The following is a 19,152-nucleotide window of genomic DNA, read 5'->3' as shown; positions in this document are numbered from 1 at the left end:
TATCTTGGAAAGAAACTTTTTACATGGAAATGAAGCTTGGGGCTTGACGTGCATAGCTGTGAGTAGCAATTTGTCCTCTTAGCAGTGTTAGGGTTAGGATGTAAGAATGTGTGTTCGAGTTGAAGGAGTTTGTGTGTAAGTTATTGAAGATTTCTTTTCGTCTTCCCCGGACAGGGACACGGGGTGGGATGTTGAGCGTACGTTTTTGAGTCCTTCGGTACTGGTCTCTAGTTTTTGTTATTTATTTCCTCGAATCATATAAGTTTTTAAGTGCGTGTCAGCTTATTAATTTAACATACGTTACTTTGATTATTTGAAATCAATACTTACCAAGGCCCGAAGGCCACTCGAGGATAAGGGTTAATGAATGTAAGGAGGACATTTAGTAATCGTTAATGGTGCAGATTGGGTAGAATATGGATTATTTAACGTAAGGACTCAACAATAACTTATTTATATTGCAGTTGAAGGCTATCGTATTGTAATTGGCCGGGAAGTAGTCAGATGGAACAGTGTTCCACATGCACGAAGGTCTATGAAAAGAAGCTTTGTTCATGGAAGCTGCGTTTAGATTTAGCCACAAATAGAGTGTGGATTGTTAGGTTGGCTGACATTCTTTTACTGCTTGCTGTATCCTAAATTTTGGATACAATAGTGCTATTTTGCAAATATGAAAAAAGTACGTATGTATATATATATATATATATATATATATATATATGTGTGTGTGTGTGTGTGTGTGTGTGTGTGTGTGTGTGTGTGTGTGATTTCTCTTTATTTTAATAGCGCAGTTGCTCAAAAAACTTTTGCAACGACCGATTATCCTCTCTCTCTCTTTCTCTCTCTCTCTCGCTTTATCTATCTATCTCCTCTCTCTCTCTTTCTATTTCTCTCTCTCTCTCTCTCTCTCTCTCTCTCTCTCTCTCTCTCTCTCTCTTTTGCTTGCAGTCAGTGAGCGGGGGGTAGCCTGGGTGAAGGGACATCCAGATTAAACTCTCCATTACTCAAAACTGGCAAAAAACGCTCCGCACACCTTATAGTAAGGTAACGGGTGAGGGAAGACTTAGCCTGGGGGTTTCATTCAAACAATCTATCTTTGTAGCGTCAGAATTGAATTAATTGGATAAACTGGTAAAATCACCTGTGCATCTTAATTAACTTCTCATCAGACGTTCCTCACACTGGCACCTCTGAAACCTTTACCTCGCGTTCATATCGGAGACACGACAATGGTGCCACACCGGGTAATGCTTTCCTTCACAAAACAATATTATTATTAAATATTATTATCAACCCCTAAATCATTCAGCTGAAGTTATTTTTCTTTCTTTCACCAACCAAACAAATTGAATCAACACCGAGATTATTCACATGATAAACAGTTCTAATTTAGCTCTATTTCACCTGTTACTGATGTTACTTTTGACTATCACAAGTAGTTGGGTCATACTACAAAATTTTAATAAGTAAAGGTAGAATTCCTCTTGTCGATATTGCTAAGTTCTTGAACGTATGCAGTTCTTACAATATATTGAATGCATTTATTTTAGTTTATAATTTTTATTTGTTTTCACCTTTTAACGTGAACAACTATTTTAATATTCTTTAATCCAAAATGTGTTATTTATACATATATATGTGTGTGTGTGTGTGTGTGTGTGTGTGTGTGTGCGTGCGTGCGCGTGCGTCCGTGTATGGTGTGTGTATGTGTATTCATACTCTTTTGCTTTACATAATATTAAAATATTGATTATAATATATTTTCTAGATTATATATATGGACAAGAAATGTTTCCCTTTATATATTTGATAAAAAAAAACTCATGTTAAAAATGAATTCATCCAAAAATAAGCAAGTATCGAAGATTTCATGAAAATTTATCCATTAGCTGAATTTTTCAAGATTGAAACAGAATTGTACTAGCTCGTACAAAATTGCTATTACATAGAAACGTTGTCTTAAGGCTTCGATAATGTTAATAGGATTTTTGTTTCTGATTTTCATTATTTTAAAGTTTTTAATCATTACCAGTTTGTGTTATGTTTTTATTTTATGTTATTTATGTTATATTTTTATTTTGTTTTATGTTATTGTTTTATGTTATTGTTTTATGTTTTTGTTTAATTTTGTATTTTTGTTTAGTGCTTTGGATTTGTATTTTGTGCGTTGTGTTGTGTTGTTTTGTGTTTGTTTTGTGTTTGTTTTGTGTTTGATGTTTGTTATGTTACATCGTGTTACATGTAGCATTTTATATTTCGTTACAAACACGCACACACACACACGCATACACATCTAGGAAACATGAGTTGGAACAATTAAGTTGAGAGCATTGTCAGGACTGCTGCGAAGAAGGTAGGCACTCTCTACCGTGCTAGAGAGCTACTAACGCCCGAAAGTATCCTGTACCTCTATAAGGACATAATTCGCCCATGTATGGATTATAGTTGTCATATTTGGGCTGGTGAATCTGCTACTAGTATCTCGCTCCTAGACAAGGTCCAACAGAGAGTATCCAACCTGATAGGTCCTGAACTGTCATCTACGCTACAGCCCCTGTCCCACCGACGAAACGTTGCATCCCTCTTCCTGTTCTACAAGTATTTTAATGGTGAATGCTCTGAAGAACTGTGCCACCACAACGTAAATACCCTCGACAAACCCGACAAGCAGCTAAATCCCACCCCTACACAGTAGAGATCCCTAGATGTAAGAGAGCTTTCTACTCCAGTAGTTTCTTCCCCAGAACCGCTAAACTTTGGAATTCTATTTCGGGTCCATGCTTCCACAACTGCATTGACATGCAGTTCAAGTGTAACATGAACCGACATCTTGCTGCCAACTCCCTACATAGTACCCTAGAAACTTATGTCCCTGATAGTAGCCCTCTACACCAAAGTGGCAATGTTCCTTGTTTGGGTGAAAATGTAATATATATATATATATATATATATATATATATATATATATATATATATACGCATATAAAGTATACTACATTATATATACATTTATATAAAATACAAAATTATATGCAAAATTGTATATGTTTATGTGTGTGTGTGTGTGTGTGTGTGTGTGTGTGTGTGTGTGTGTGTGTGTGTGTGTGTGTGTGTGTGTGTGTGTGTGTGTGTGTGTGTGTGTGCATACGTATAAGAGAAAGAAAGAAGATTTGACTTCACATGCGCTTTCCAGGCTGTTTTCTTTTTTTTTTTCAGCGTTTTGTTAATTCATTTTCGTCACCTAAAAATGAGAAAGAATCTAAAACGATTAGTGATTGAACATATATTACAATTTTTCACACAAAATAAATCAGGAAAATAATTAAAAAGTAATTTTGCGAAAATGTTTAATGAAGCAAAGGAAATTGTGTTATGTCTACTAGTATTTGCTTAAATAAAATAACGCTACCTAAATATACACTATATGTATGTGTGTGTCTGTGTGTCTGTGTGTCTGTGAATTTCCAGCGTTTATATTAACAATATATATATTTCTTTAAGTATACATTCCTTATAATAGCATCCAAATTGTTACAAATATATGAACATCTATTTTGGTTGTCAGATCATGTATAGCGGTGAGTAACATTTTAATGCATAGCGGTGAGTTACATTTTAATGCATAGTGGTGAGTTACATTTTAATGCATAGCGGTGAGTTACATTTTAATGCATAGTGGTGAGTTACATTTTAATGTATAGCGGTGAGTTACATTTTAATGTATAGCTGTGAGTTACATTTTAATGTATAGCGGTGAGTTACATTTTAATGTATAGCGGTGAGTTACATTTAAATGTATAGGGGTGAGTTACATTCTAATGTATAGCAGTGATTAACATATTAATGTATAGCGGTGAGTTACATTTTAATGTATAGCTGTGAGTTACATTTTAATGCATAGCGGTGAGTTACATTTCAATGCATAGCGGTGAGTTACATTTTAATGTATAGCGGTGAGTTACATTTTAATGCATAGCGGTGAGTTACATTTTAATGTATAGCTGTGAATTACATTTTAATGCATAGCGGTGAGGTATATTTCAATGCATAGCGGTGAGTTAAATTTTAATGTATAGGGGTTATTTACATATTAATGCATAGCGGTGAGTTACATTTAAATGTATAGCGGTGAGCTACATTTTAATGTATAGCGGTGAGTTACATTTTAATGAATAGCGGTCAGTAACATTTTAATGCATAGCGGTGAGTTACATTTTAATGTATAGCTGTGAGTTACATTTTAATGTATAGCTGTGAGTTACATTTTAATGCATAGCGGTGAGTTACATTTCAATGCATAGCGGTGAGTTACATTTTAATGCATAGCGGTGAGTTACATTTTAATGCATAGTGGTGAGTTACATTTTAATGTATAGCAATGAGTTACATTTTAATGTATAGCGGTGAGTTACATTTTAATGTATAGCGGTGAGTTACATTTTAATGCATAGCGGTTAGTTACATTTTAATGTATAGCAGTGATTAACATATTAATGTATAGCGGTGAGTTACATTTTAATGTATAGCGGTGAGTTACATTTTAATGTATAGGGGTGAGTTACATTTTAATGCATAGCGGTGAGTTACATTTTAATGCATAGCAGTGAGTTACATTTTAATGCATAGCGGTGAGTTACATTTTAATGTATAGCTGTGAGTCACATTTTAATGTATAGCGGTAAGTTACATTTTAATGTATAGCAGTAAGTTACATTGTAATGTATAGCGGTGAGTTACATTTTATTGTATAGCGGTGAGTTACATTTAAATGTATAGGGGTGAGTTACATTTTAATGCATAGCGGTGAGTTACATTTTAATGTATAGCTGTGAGTTACATTTTAATGCATAGCGGTGAGTTACATTTTAATGCATAGCGGTGAGTTACATTTTAATGTATAGGGGTGATTTACATATTAATGCATAGCGGTGAGTTACAGTTTAATGTATAGCGGTGAGTTACATTTTAATGTATAGCGGTGAGCTACATTTTAATGCATAGCGGTGAGTTACATTTTAATGCATAGCGGAGGGTTACATTTTAATGTATAGCTGTGAGTTACATTTTAATGTATAGCTGTGAGTTACATTTTAATGCGTAGTGGTGAATTACATTTCAATGCATAGCGGTGAATTACATTTTAATGTATAGCGGTGAGTTACATTTTAATGTATAGGGGTGAGTTACATTTTAATGCATAGCGGTGAGTTACATTTTAATGTATAGGGGTGAGTTACATTTTAATGTATAGCGGTGCGTTACATTTTAATGTATAGGGATGAGTTACATTTTAATGTATAGCGGTTAGTTACATTTTAATGTATAGCGGTGAGTTACATTTTTATTTATAGCGGTGAGTTACATTTTAATGTATGGCGGTGAGTTACATGTTACTGTATAGCGGTCAGTTACATTTTAATGTATAGCGGTGAGTTACATTGTAATGTATAGCGGTGAGTTACATTTTAATGCATAGCGGTGAGTTACATTTAAATGTATAGCGGTGAGTTACATTTTAATGTATAGCTGTGAGTTACATTTTAATGTATAGGGGTGAGTTACATTTTAATGTATAGCGGTGAGTTACATTGTAATGTATAAGGGTGAGTTACATTTTAATGCATAGCGGTGAGTTACATTTTAATGTATAGCTGTGAGTTACATTTTAATGCATAGCGGTGAGTTACGTTTCAATGCATAGCTGTGAGTTACATTTTAATGTATAGGGGTGATTTACATATTAATGCATAGCGGTGAGTTACATTTTAATGTATAGCGGTGAGTTACATTTTAATGTATAGCGGTGAGTTACATTTTAATGCATAGCGGTGAGTTACATTTTGATGCATAGCGGTGAGTTACATTTATATGTATAGCTGTGAGTTACATTTTAATGTATAGCTGTGAGTTACATTTTAATGTATAGCGGTGAGTTACCTTTAAATGTATAGCTGTGAGTTACATTTTAATGCATAGCGGTGAGTTACATTTCAATGCATAGCGGTGAGTTACATTTTAATGTATAGCGGTGAGTTACATTTTAATGTATAGGGGTGAGTTACATTTTAATGTATAGGGGTGAGTTACATTTTAATGTATAGCGGTGAGTTACATTTTAATGTATAGCGGTGAGTTACATTTTAATGTATGGCGGTGAGTTACATTTTAATGTATATCTGTGAGTTACATTTTAATGTATAGCGGTGAGTGACATTTTAATTTATAGCGGTGAGCTACATTTTAATGCATAGCGGTGAGTTACATTTTAATGCATAGCGGTGAGTTACATTTTAATGCATAGCGGTGAGTTACATTTTAATGTATAGCTGTGAGTTACATTTTAATGTATAGCGGTGAGTTTCATTTTAATGTATAGGAGTGAGTTACATTTCAATGCATAGCGGTGAGTTACATTTTAATGCATAGCGGTGAGTTATATTTTAATGCATAGCGGTGAGTTACATTTTAATGTATAGCGGTGAGGTGCATTTTAATGTATAGCGGTGAGCTACATTTTAATTTATATCTCTGAGTTACATTTTAATGTATAGCGGTGAGTTACATTTTACTGTATAGCGGTGAGTTACATTTTACTGTATAGCGGTGAGTTACATTTTAATGCATAGCGGTGAGCTACATTTTAATGAATAGCGGTGAGTTACATTTTAATGTATAGCGGTGAGTTACATATTAATGTATAGCGGTGAGTTACATTTTAATGTATAGCGATGAGTTACATTTTAATGTATGGTAGTGAGTTACATTTTAATGTATAACGGTTAGTTACATTTTAATGTATAGCGATGAGTTACATTTTAATGTATAGCAGTGAGTTACATTTTAATGTATAGCGGTGAGTTACATTGTAATGTATAGCGGTGAGTTACATTTTAATGTATAGCGGTGAGTTACATGTTAATGTATAGCAGTGAGTTACAATTTAATGTATAGCAGTGAGCTACATTTTAATGCATAGCTGTGAGTTACATTTTAATGCATAGCGGTGAGTTACATTTTAATGCATAGCGGTGAGTTACATTTTAATGTATAGGGGTGATTTACATATTAATGCATAGCGGTGAGTTACATTTTAATGTAGAGCGGTGAGTTACATTTTAATGTATAGCGGTGAGCTACATTTTAATGCATAGCGGTGAGTTACTTTTTAATGTATAGCGGTGAGTTACATTTTTATTTATAGCGGTGAGTTACATTTTACTGTATGGCGGTGAGTTACATGTTACTGTATAGCGGTCAGTTACATTTTAATGTATAGCGGTGAGTTACATTGTAATGTATAGCGGTGAGTTACATTTTAATGCATAGCGGTGAGTTACATTTTAATGTATAGCGGTGAGTTACATTTTAATGTATAGCTGTGAGTTACATTTTAATGTATAGGGGTGAGTTACATTTTAATGTATAGCGGTGAGTTACATTGTTATGTATAAGGGTGAGTTACATTTTAATGCATAGCGGTGAGTTACATTTTAATGTATAGCTGTGAGTTACATTTTAATGCATAGCGGTGAGTTACGTTTCAATGCATAGCTGTGAGTTACATTTTAATGTATAGGGGTGATTTACATATTAATGCATAGCGGTGAGTTACATTTTAATGTATAGCGGTGAGTTACATTTTAATGTGTAGCGGTGAGTTACATTTCAATGCATAGCGGTGAGTTACATTTTAATGTATAGCGGTGAGTTACATTTTAATGTATAGGGGTGAGTTACATTTTAATGTATAGGGGTGAGTTACATTTTAATGTATAGCGGTGAGTTACATTTTAATGTATAGTGGTGAGTTACATTTTAATGTATAGCGGTGAGTTACATTTTAATGTATGGCGGTGAGTTACATTTTAATGTATATCTGTGAGTTACATTTTAATGTATAGCGGTGAGTGACATTTTAATTTATAGCGGTGAGCTACATTTTAATGCATAGCGGTGAGTTACATTTTAATGCATAGCGGTGAGTTACATTTTAATGTATAGCTGTGAGTTACATTTTAATGTATAGCGGTGAGTTTCATTTTAATGTATAGGAGTGAGTTACATTTCAATGCATAGCGGTGAGTTACATTTTAATGCATAGCGGTGAGTTACATTTTAATGCATAGCGGTGAGTTACATTTTAATGTATAGCGGTGAGGTGCATTTTAATGTATAGCGGTGAGCTACATTTTAATTTATAGCTCTGAGTTACATTTTAATGTATAGTGGTGAGTTACATTTTACTGTATAGCGGTGAGTTACATTTTACTGTATAGCGGTGAGTTACATTTTAATGCATAGCGGTGAGCTACATTTTAATGAATAGCGGTGAGTTACATTTTAATGTATAGCGGTGAGTTACATATTAATGTATAGCGGTGAGTTACATTTTAATGTATAGCGATGAGTTACATTTTAATGTATGGTAGTGAGTTACATTTTAATGTATAACGGTTAGTTACATTTTAATGTATAGCGATGAGTTACATTTTAATGTATAGCAGTGAGTTACATTTTAATGTATAGCGGTGAGTTACATTGTAATGTATAGCGGTGAGTTACATTTTAATGTATAGCGGTGAGTTACATGTTAATGTATAGCAGTGAGTTACAATTTAATGTATAGCAGTGAGCTACATTTTAATGACCCAAATTAGAATCTTTATTTTCCCCCCTTTTTTTTGCAAAATAAATAAGAAAAAATATTTCCAAGATTTATTTTATAAATAGACCCTTCCCATCTTTGTTGTTCTTCTTGATTTTAAAATAAAAATCGTAAATCTGCGCTTTTTGCTCTGCTATTATAAGTTGCAAATGTTTTATGGATAGGATTTTTTTCAAGTTGTCTGGATTTCTGTGTTCTTTAATTTGGATATCTGTTTTTCAGGGAAGTCACTAGTTATCAAGGCTCGGAGACTACACGAAGACAAGACTTAATGAGTGAACGGTAGTTACTGGGACAACAGCGTAGTGATTGTTAGTAATGGAAATTGAGTAGAATTTAATTATTTAAGACAACGACTCAATAAGATATTGTTTATATTCGACTTTGCGACCACCATGTTGTAGTAAGCTGGAAGCAAGCCAGTGAAATAGACTTCCACATGCGGGCAGTTCCAGGAAAGAAATTTTGTTGGAATGTGCTTGTAGGTTTGGACACAAATATAGAATGGGGAAAATTGTTAGTGGTTGTTGTAGCTAGAAGAGTGATTTTTGTTAAAAGTTTGGCAAGATTGGCACAATGGATTGAAGCTTAGATTAGTACTTTCGATGAAAATAACGATACTTCATCAGTGTGCACTTTTTTCGTTTATTTAGTGGAATAATATTTATTTGTCTCTTATGAGCTGTTTGGTGGCACAGTGGATCATATCTCCCATCACTACAACGAAACACGTCTAAGGGACTTCTGTAGAAAGATAAGCATTTGTCTATGTGTAAAACAATTTCAAAATAAATAATAATAATAATAATAATAATAATAATAATAATAATAATAATAATAATAATAATAATAATAATAATAATCAACAGGAAGAAAGCAATGTGGAGAAAACGGAATATTGGAAATGTAACTGACAGGGAGAAGCTAAACAAGAAACATGAAGAACTGGTCCAAAAAATAAAAGCAAAAGAAGCGAGATTGAGATGATATAGATATAAAATCTGAACAATGCAAACAAAACAGAACATTTGAAACTAATGAAAGCCAATTCTACCAAAATGTCAATGGAGGAAAAACAAAAACAGAACAACCAACTCCGCCAGAAGCAAAACTCTACTGCAGTAAAATATGGGAAGAGCGACGAGATCACAATAGAAATGCCGAATGGCTGAAAGACATGAAAGAAGAGTTACAACAAATAGAAGAAGGAACAGTAAATGAAATCAACAAGGAAACCCTAAAGAAAACCATAGGAAAAATGGCAAACTGGAGAGCACCCAGGCACGACGGGATACATGCATACTGGTTCAAAAAATTCACAACCTTACACGAAAGGCTAGCCCAAAACCTGAGAGGATGTATACAGGAAGTAAGCGTACCAGACTGGATGACAAAAGGTAGAACCACACTGCTACAGAAAGATACGGAGAAAGGAACCGTCTCTAGCAACTTTAGACCAATCACGGGCTTAACAACTATGTGGAAGATACTGACAGCGCAACTGAGGGAACAAATCTACCACTCCCTGAATAACCGTGGACTCATTCCCGAGGAGCAGAAAGGATGCTAAAAAGGAAAAAGAGGAACACATGACCTGTTGTATATAGATCAAAAGATCCTAAAGGAAGTAAAAAGGAGGAGAAAGAGTTTAGCCATGGCATGGATCGACTACAAAAAATCGTACTACAGGATCCCCCAAGCATCGATAATAGAATGCCTAACAATGTATAAAATACCAAGCGGGATCACCTACATAATAGTAAATGCAATAAAAACCATGGAAACTGGAATTGGCAACTGATAGACAACATATAACCGAAATTAACATACAAAGAGGCATCTTTCAAGGAGACTCACTATCACCACTACTGTTCATCATAGCCATGATGCCTTAAGCAGTATTCTGAGGAAGTGCTAAGCCGGATACAAGTTCTCCAATACAGAGGAAAAAATGAACCACCTGATGTACATGGACGATCTGAAACTTTTTGCAAGGACCGAAAAGGAGCTAGAGACACTAATCAACACTACCAGAGTCTTCAGCCAAGATATCAAAATGGAATTTGGAATGGAAAAGTGCGCACAACTAGTTATAAGGGAAAACTGGAAACGACAGAAGGCATGGAACTACCCAACCAAACAGAAATGAGGGCACTAGGGAAACAAGACGACTATAAATACTTGGGAATTCTGGAAGCGGACACCATCAGAGCAACGGAAATGAAAGCGAAAATTGGAAAGGAATACCCCAGGAGAACAAGAAAACTCCTGGAAACGAAATTATATAGCAGACACCTAATTAAACGTATAAATACATGGGCAGTATCACTAGTAAGATACTCTGGGCCATTTATAGGGTGGACAACTCGACTAGAAAACCAGGAAACTCATGACCATGCATAATGCACTACATCCAAAGGATGATGCTGACAGACTCTACGTGAAAAGGAAAGACGGCGGGAGAAGACTGATCTGTATAGAAGACTGTGTGAAGGACACGAAAAAAGAACTAGAAAAATACATAATGCAAGACACTGAAAGGATAATTATGGTAGCGAGAGACACTGAAAAAACAAGAAAACAGAAAACAGAGAGACAAATGACAAAACGAGAAAAGAGAAATGGGAAGAGAAACAACTCCACGGAAGATTCATAAGAATGACAAAAGATGAGAATAACAAAAACACTTGGTCATGGATGCGAAAAGGACATATAAACTGAGAAACTGAATCTCTAATAACTGCAGCACAAGATAACTCGATAAGAAGCAACCATAAGATAACAAGATAACTTGATAAGAACCAAAGCAATGATCGATAAAACACAAGAAAACCGCAAATGCAGACTATGTGGACAGAGAGACGAAACGATAAACCATATAGTAAGTGAATGCAACAAACTTACACAAAAGGAATACAAAAACAGGCATGACAAAGTGTGGAGGGCGGTGCAGTGGGAATTATGCAAACGACTGCATTTTGAGCGTACAGACAAATGGTACAAGTATAAACCCGCAACAGCACTCGAAAACGAGAACCACAAAATCCTATGGGACATGGACATACAGACGGACAAACCCATCCAAGCAAGAATGTCGTAATAATTAACAAGAAAGAAAAATCCTGTCAAATCGTAGACTTTGCTGTCCCAGCTGACCACAGGGTGAGTATGAAAGAAAAGGAGAAACGAAGCAAATACACAGAGCTAGCCAGAGAATTAAAAGGGATTTGGATGATGAAGAAAATCAAAATAGTACCGATAATCGTAGGAGCACTAGGAACAATTGCGAAAAACTTCGAAAAAAGAATGTCAGAAATTGGAATCAGAGGAATAACTGCAAAAATACAACGACTAACGATAAAGAAAACGGCTGAAATATTAAGGAAAACCCTAGAATGTTTGGAATAACACAAGACAATATAACAAACAAGCGTTACAGGGAATGAAGAACGCCGAAGCTGCATATCTACAAGTTCTACACCACCATCATACATTCCACCATTGTTTCATCATCGCCCCCCCCCCAATAGAAAAGTGATACCAAAGAGCCGAGAAGGGTCAAAGAGGATGGAACGACCGAGGAGAGAGTGCTGGCCAGACCTCCGTGGGACAAGCGCGAAGAGAACTGGGATCATGGGGATGCTTAGTGCCACTCAAATTCCAGTATAAACTAATGGACACTACCAACAAGAAATCAATGGTATGAGTCTGTTGCGATGACGCAAATTTATTTGCAAATGCTATCGAAGGAGGTGGAGAGAGCTGGACGTCTTGGGAGACTTGTTGTCACTCAGTTTCCAGAGAACACCACAGGTCTCCAAACCGATCGTTTGTTGACTTGTGTGAAAGCTCCGTGTGAGCCAATAATAATAATAATATTAATAATAATAATAATAATATAATACAAAAATACAGATGCTGGGCTAATTCTGTTGTTTAATGATTTGAATATAACAAAATATACAGGGTGAAACGATAAAACTGTCACACTAAAAAAATTACATGATTCCATTTCCGTTTGATGAAAACCGTTGTTTTTATTTGTTTTGGGGGTTGGTATTTTTTCAGACTGTCTATTATTTGTTCAGTTGTGTACAATCCCAAGAGCGATAGGAAATTTCTATCATGTCTGAAAGTGATACAATGTTCACCGAGCGAGATTCGCCGCTGTACAATTCATGCTCTCTGCCTATCCAACTAATGGCAACAGTAACTTTGCCAGCACCCTTAAAATGCAAATCTGGACGGTTCAACAATTGACGGCACAGCTCAATGAAGTTTCCGGCCACGGTTATGGTTTTTGGTGCGGTTTCAAGCAACCTCATATCTTTGAAATCGGCTTAAACGTTACACCAATGTGCAGCTGAATGTGCAATCAGATTGTCGCAGGCAGATCCTGGGTGTGGCAACAGGACGACACCGGCATGCAAGTCAAAAGAGACCCAGGCTTGACTTCAGAAGGAGTGCTACGTCTTTGCTCCCTTCTCTCACTGACGCCCCTTCTCCCCCGATCTTAACCCGCTGGACTACATCGTATGTCGTGAACATGTGTGTGATAGAGGCTAAAGGCGGCTGCATTTAATAGAGCATACAGTAGACCGTTTACAGTAGGTTTTTACATCAGAGTATACCTTCTAGATGCCTGTCTTAACGAAGACTGGGGGTGCATTTCTTCTCTGAATTAATGCGCACCCAGATACCAACCTGGAAATTTCTACGACTCAGTGTGATATATACAGTACCTAGCCTTCCCAAATGGTCACTCATCTGGTACTGGTCAAACTCATCGTTGCTTAACCTCGGTGATCTGGTAAGAACTGTTGTTTCAACGTTATTGAGCCTCGTATATATATATATATATATATATATATATATATATATATACACACACACACACACACACAATGGGTTTTACATAAGTTTCCAAACTATACCAGGTTATTTTTTTACTGGCATTGTATATTGTCGTAGATTCTTAAAAATTCAGTATTTTATTGTTATACATCTTATCAGATGACTAATCAATTTTTATGATTTTTATGAACAAATGAGCAGCTACAGCAGGAATTGGAATACACTCTACTAAAGCCTGATTGTCCCAGCTGGTGAATTTAAAAAATGCATTTTTAGAAGAACGATATACAATAAAATTCTGTTTTGAATTTGGAAAAAATGCCGAAGAAACCTATGGAATGTTTCAGTCTTCTTTTAGACCATATAGCATGAATCGAGTATCAGTTTTTGAGTGGCATAAGAGATTCAACGAAGGCAACGAGTCTGTGAAGGATGATAAGAGGTTTGGAAGGAGTAAAGAAGTCAGGACATCAAATGTGAATGGCCAAATAAAGAATTTCATTGATAAGGACTGTTGTGTGTCTATAGAGTACAGGTTGGTGTCAGTATGGTTACTGTGCACATAATTTATTCGTGAGGAACTGAAGATGCAGAAGATTCAGACAAATGCTCCAGTTCACGATCCCATCCTTATACCAGTCTATTTAACCAAGATGGGCAGCCAAACAGTTCGTCACTCCCCCTATAGTCTAGAGCTGTCTCCCTGTAACTTTTGGTCATTCCATAAGCTCGAGGAAAACATTAGAGGCCGTCTTCATGAGACAAATGAAATGAAAGAGGCTGTGGCGAGTATTATTTATCACTTACGCAAGAGGGCTTCCATGGGGCTTCTCAGAAGTTTCTGGAAGGGTACATACAATAAATGCATTGCAGCTGGAGGAGATTACTTCGAAGGGGACTAAAATTTTATGTGTGTGTTCTATCAATAAAAATTCCTATACTAAAAAGGTCTAGAAACTTATTGAAGGCATATATATATATATATATATATATATATATATATATATATATATATATAAGAGTGTAGCCAGCAACAATTGTTGATTTTTAAAACTTATTAGTTTTTAATATTTTTAAATATTTTCATAAAGCGTCTCGAGCCTTATTAAGCTCTCTTCAGATATTTTTTTAGTTGAAGATTTTTTTTTTTTAGTTAAAAGTTCGTTTTTTTTTTTTTTGGCGAAAAGTTTATGGGATTCCCTTTTGAAGATCATTTTCGTTCGGATATCACGATTGCACTTCCGAAAGATATGTGGATGTGAGACTAGGTTTCTCTAGTGAGATTGTTTAAGGTTCATTTGGTCAGTGTTAAATATTTTTTATGATTTTTTTTATTTTGATATGCGTGTGTTAGTGCGTGGTGCGTGTGTGTAAGGGTGAGTGGCTATGCGTTGCGTCTAAGTGTGTGTATGAATTAGAATCTATGATTTCTTCTTTCCACATGTACGTGCGTCTGTGCGCATGTGCGTGTCCGTTTGTGTGCCTGTGCATATAAGGAAGAAAGAGAAAAAGAGATAGAGAGAAAGACAGGGAATGTGTGTGTGTATTTTTGTGTGTGCGTACGTGTAATTTGGTCCGTTTGCGTGGATGTACACACGTAGGTGTATGCATGTGGGTGCGCTGTGCTGTGTTGGCTTTTGTGCTATTATTTACTTGTCTCATCACGAGGGACTAGTTAGGCACAAGGCCGGTGCCCAATACAAACATACACACACACACACACACATATATATATATATATATATATAGAGAGAGAGAGAGAGAGAGACACTCATATGTATATATACATATATATATGCATAAATAAGATGAAAATAAATGATAAATATATAAAAAAAGAAGAAGAGTATAGATATATATACACGCACATATATATATATTTATATACATATATATCTACATATATACACACGCATTCATATATATATATACATTGATTAAAATTGCCTTGGTCTAGAGAGATTTTCTTTCATTGAATGTGGGCAGAATAATGCATTTTATTTTTAGTCATTTGCTTAGTTTGAGGAATCGGTATTATATAGGATGTGGGTGTCTGTGCCCGTGAAGGGTACGCGTGTGTGAATGCGTGTGACTGTGTGTCTCATCGTGCTTGTCTGGATTTGTGTGTGTGGGAGGGCACACTTACATAAGCATGTGTGCGCGTAAGTGTATTTTGTGTTTTGCTTATTTATATGTGTTGTTTGGGGGATTTGTTTAATGCGAGAGTGAATTTTGTTATGAAATGTTTTTCTTGTGTTAGTAAGTAAAAGTAGTTGTTAGTTTTGAAAATTTTTCTTCACTGCATGCATGTGTAGTGAAACTTTCAGGTGTCTATTTTCTGCGATTTTTCGCATGTTGTACACTTTCTTAAATAGATCACATTTTTGGAGGTTCAGTCTAGGTCTTTTTTATTTTGAATGTTTGTTTATATATATATATATATATATATATATATATATATATATATATATATATATATATATATATATATATATATATATAATTTAAAGGAGATTAGACTAATAGTCTAAAGAGCTAAGTGTATTTTAATGTAACAGTGAAATTACTAGTTTAATTAAAATACAGGAAATGCTCGTTGTAATTTAGATATATAATAAGCTCGATAGTTAAATGTCCTAGAGCTAATTCAATATTAAGTAATGTGATTTACAATTTAAAAATTTTTTTAAAATTTTTAAATTTAAAAATCAAATTTTAATTAAATTAAAAATCAGTTTCATAAGAAGGAACAACAACAAAGTCAATTATCTGTACGATCGTTTCGGAAATCCGTGCTTTTGATTTGTGGTATACATGAAGTTATGTAGAACAATTATATATAGTTTTTTTGGTAAGCACGGTCTCCTCATCAGCAAACCGTGCTTATCTTAGACATGTTAAAAAATCTTAAATATCATAGGTTTCGCACTATCGTCCGAGCTCCAACCTCTGTCATATCGCCGTAATGTTGCATTACTGTGCCTGTTTTACAAGTACTTTCATGGAATGCGCTTTTATGAACTAACAGCCTATATATATATGATGATTGCAACGTCTTGTCAGACGAGTGCCACTCCCTCAGACATTTGAAATCCATGAGCGCAAATGCCTGAAGGAGTATCTATACAAAGATGATGTTACAGAGTCTTAGCTTTGTACGACAGCTAAGTCTCTCTCTCGGTTCAAAATGTTGAGATCCAGCAACAAGCAAGAGCAAGATAGCCAAAAACAAATTAAACTGCAGACCAGCTTAATGCGGGTAATGGTCTTCCGCTTTATGGTTTTTTAAATCAGAGATTTGCTTCTCCTAGAAAGGTTGCCTTCACCACGGCTTACGGGAGCCCTCTCCACCCCCATACACATATACACACACACAAATATACACGGTGCTAGTTGGCCGTTGACCCAGAAAAAGAGTTTATTCGCCCTTTGGAAGGTCTTGTTTTTAATCCTTCAAGGAGACTAGCCGCCCTCCTCACCAAACAAGTCTGGTGGGGGAACCAGTTTAGTCGCCGGTGACCGGACCATGAGGCAGGTAGTACTGGGGTACATGGTACCAGTAGCACATGACATGACCTGACATATATATATATATATATATATATATATATATATATTCCCGACAATCGAAACAAGCAGCAAAATTCCACTCCTTCACTGCCAACCCTAACCCTAACCCTAACCTTACCCTAACCCAAACCCTAGTTGCCGGAAAGCCTTCTGCTGAAATAGTTTCTCCCATTGGAGTTCCAGACTTTGGAATTCCCTCCCGGTTTCCTGTTTCCCTAACTGTACCGACATGCAGAAGTTCAAGTGTATTGTGAACAGACATCTCGCTGCTGAACTTCTTACATAGTGTCCCTATAGATATAGTCCACAAATATTAGCCCCGTGCATCCAAGTGAAATCATGCCTTGTTTGGGGGGGGGTAAATAATCAAAACTGAAAAACATCTCTAGTCGCGATACGAAACATTTCGTTCTAATCTCACTGTTCATAGAGGTCACAGAATAGCACACGAATATCAACGCGATGGGTATGACCTTCAAGTAGAAGTTTTTGATATTGGAACCGGAGTTATGAACTTCAATTAAATGATCTCAAGTAATAACTCTCATTTCGATGTTTTGTAAAAGACAATGGAATGGTCGATGCATTGTAAATGTTGTCTGCTAAAGGAAATCGATAAATATTGAGACGAATGGCACCGATTGTTTTCCATTAAATGGATTTTGAAAATTGTAAACGTCTGAAGTACACTTATCAAGATCTGCCATTTGTATGCGGTTTGATGATAAAATCAAGTTTATTTTAGTTTGAACTGTCATCAATTATTCCTTATATTATTTGCTCCACCCACCAGTGTTGAGCGTTATATATCGTGATATGTTATGTATAAATATTTTATTTTTTATTTTTACCTTTATCATTTTATATATATATATATATATATATATATATATATTTTATTTGTTTTACATAAACATTTATATATCGCTACACATTTATGACCATGTTTCAGTCAGTCACTCTAGTTACTTGTAACTGGCTGACCGAAACATGTTCATAGTTGTGTAGCGACATATAAATGCTAATGTGAAACAAATAAAACCTATATTTGCCCTACTTCGGTATTGAGCACTCTTGTATGAACTTCGGTGATTTTTTTAATTACATTTTCACCCCAAACAAGGCACATTGCCACTTTGGTGTAGAGGGCTACCATCAGGGGCAGCACCTACTGGGCACTATGTTGGGATATGGGCAGCAAGATGTCGGTTCACGTTACACTTGAACTTCTGCATGTCAGTAGAGTTGGGGAAGCAGGGACCTGGAATGGAATTCCAGAGTCTAGCGGTTCTGGGGAAGAAACTACTGGAGTAGAAAGATCTTTTACATCTAGAGATCTCTACTGCGTGGGGGTGAGATTTAGCTGCCTGTCGGGTTTATCGATGGTGTCTTCTTCGTGGGGGCACAAGTGATTGCAGTTCGTCAGAGCATTCACCATTAAAAGACTTGTTGAACAGGCAGAGGGATGCAACGTTTCGTCGATGGGACAGAGGCTGAAGCTTAGATGCCAGTTTAGGGCCTATCAGATTGGCGACTCTCTTTTGAACCTTGTCTAGGAGCGAGAGACTAGCAGCAGATGCACCAGCGCAAATGTGACAGCAATGCTCCATACATGGGCGAATGGTGGCCTTATAGATGTAAAGGATACTTTCAGGTGTCAGTATTTTCTAGCACGGTAGAGAGAGCCTACCTTCTTCGCAGCGGCCCTGGCAATGTTTTCAATGTAATTGTTCCAACTCATGTTTCCTGTGAACGTTAGGCCAAGCAGTTTGAAAGATGTACTCTCAGATAAAGAGTCACTGGCCATTGCTATTGGTGGCAGAGAAGGTTTCTTGTAATTATTGAAGGAAACCAGTATGGTCTTGGCAGCATTGAATGTGACCATCCAGTTTTGTCCCCATTCCACTACAGATTGGAGGTCATCCTCTAGTGTTTTTGCCATTTCTTTAGTTATGTGTTCATTTGTTTTCCTGTCATGCCTGTTATAGAGTGTGGTGTCATCAGCATATATATCCATCTCAGAGGCAATGTTGTCGGGGAGGTCATTAATAAATATTAGGAAA

Source organism: Euprymna scolopes, chromosome 27 (genome assembly GCF_053919585.1).
Source record: "Euprymna scolopes isolate OS-2025 chromosome 27, ASM5391958v1, whole genome shotgun sequence".
Classification (NCBI taxonomy): Eukaryota; Metazoa; Mollusca; class Cephalopoda; order Sepiida; family Sepiolidae; genus Euprymna; species Euprymna scolopes.
This window is presented reverse-complemented; position numbering follows the sequence as displayed.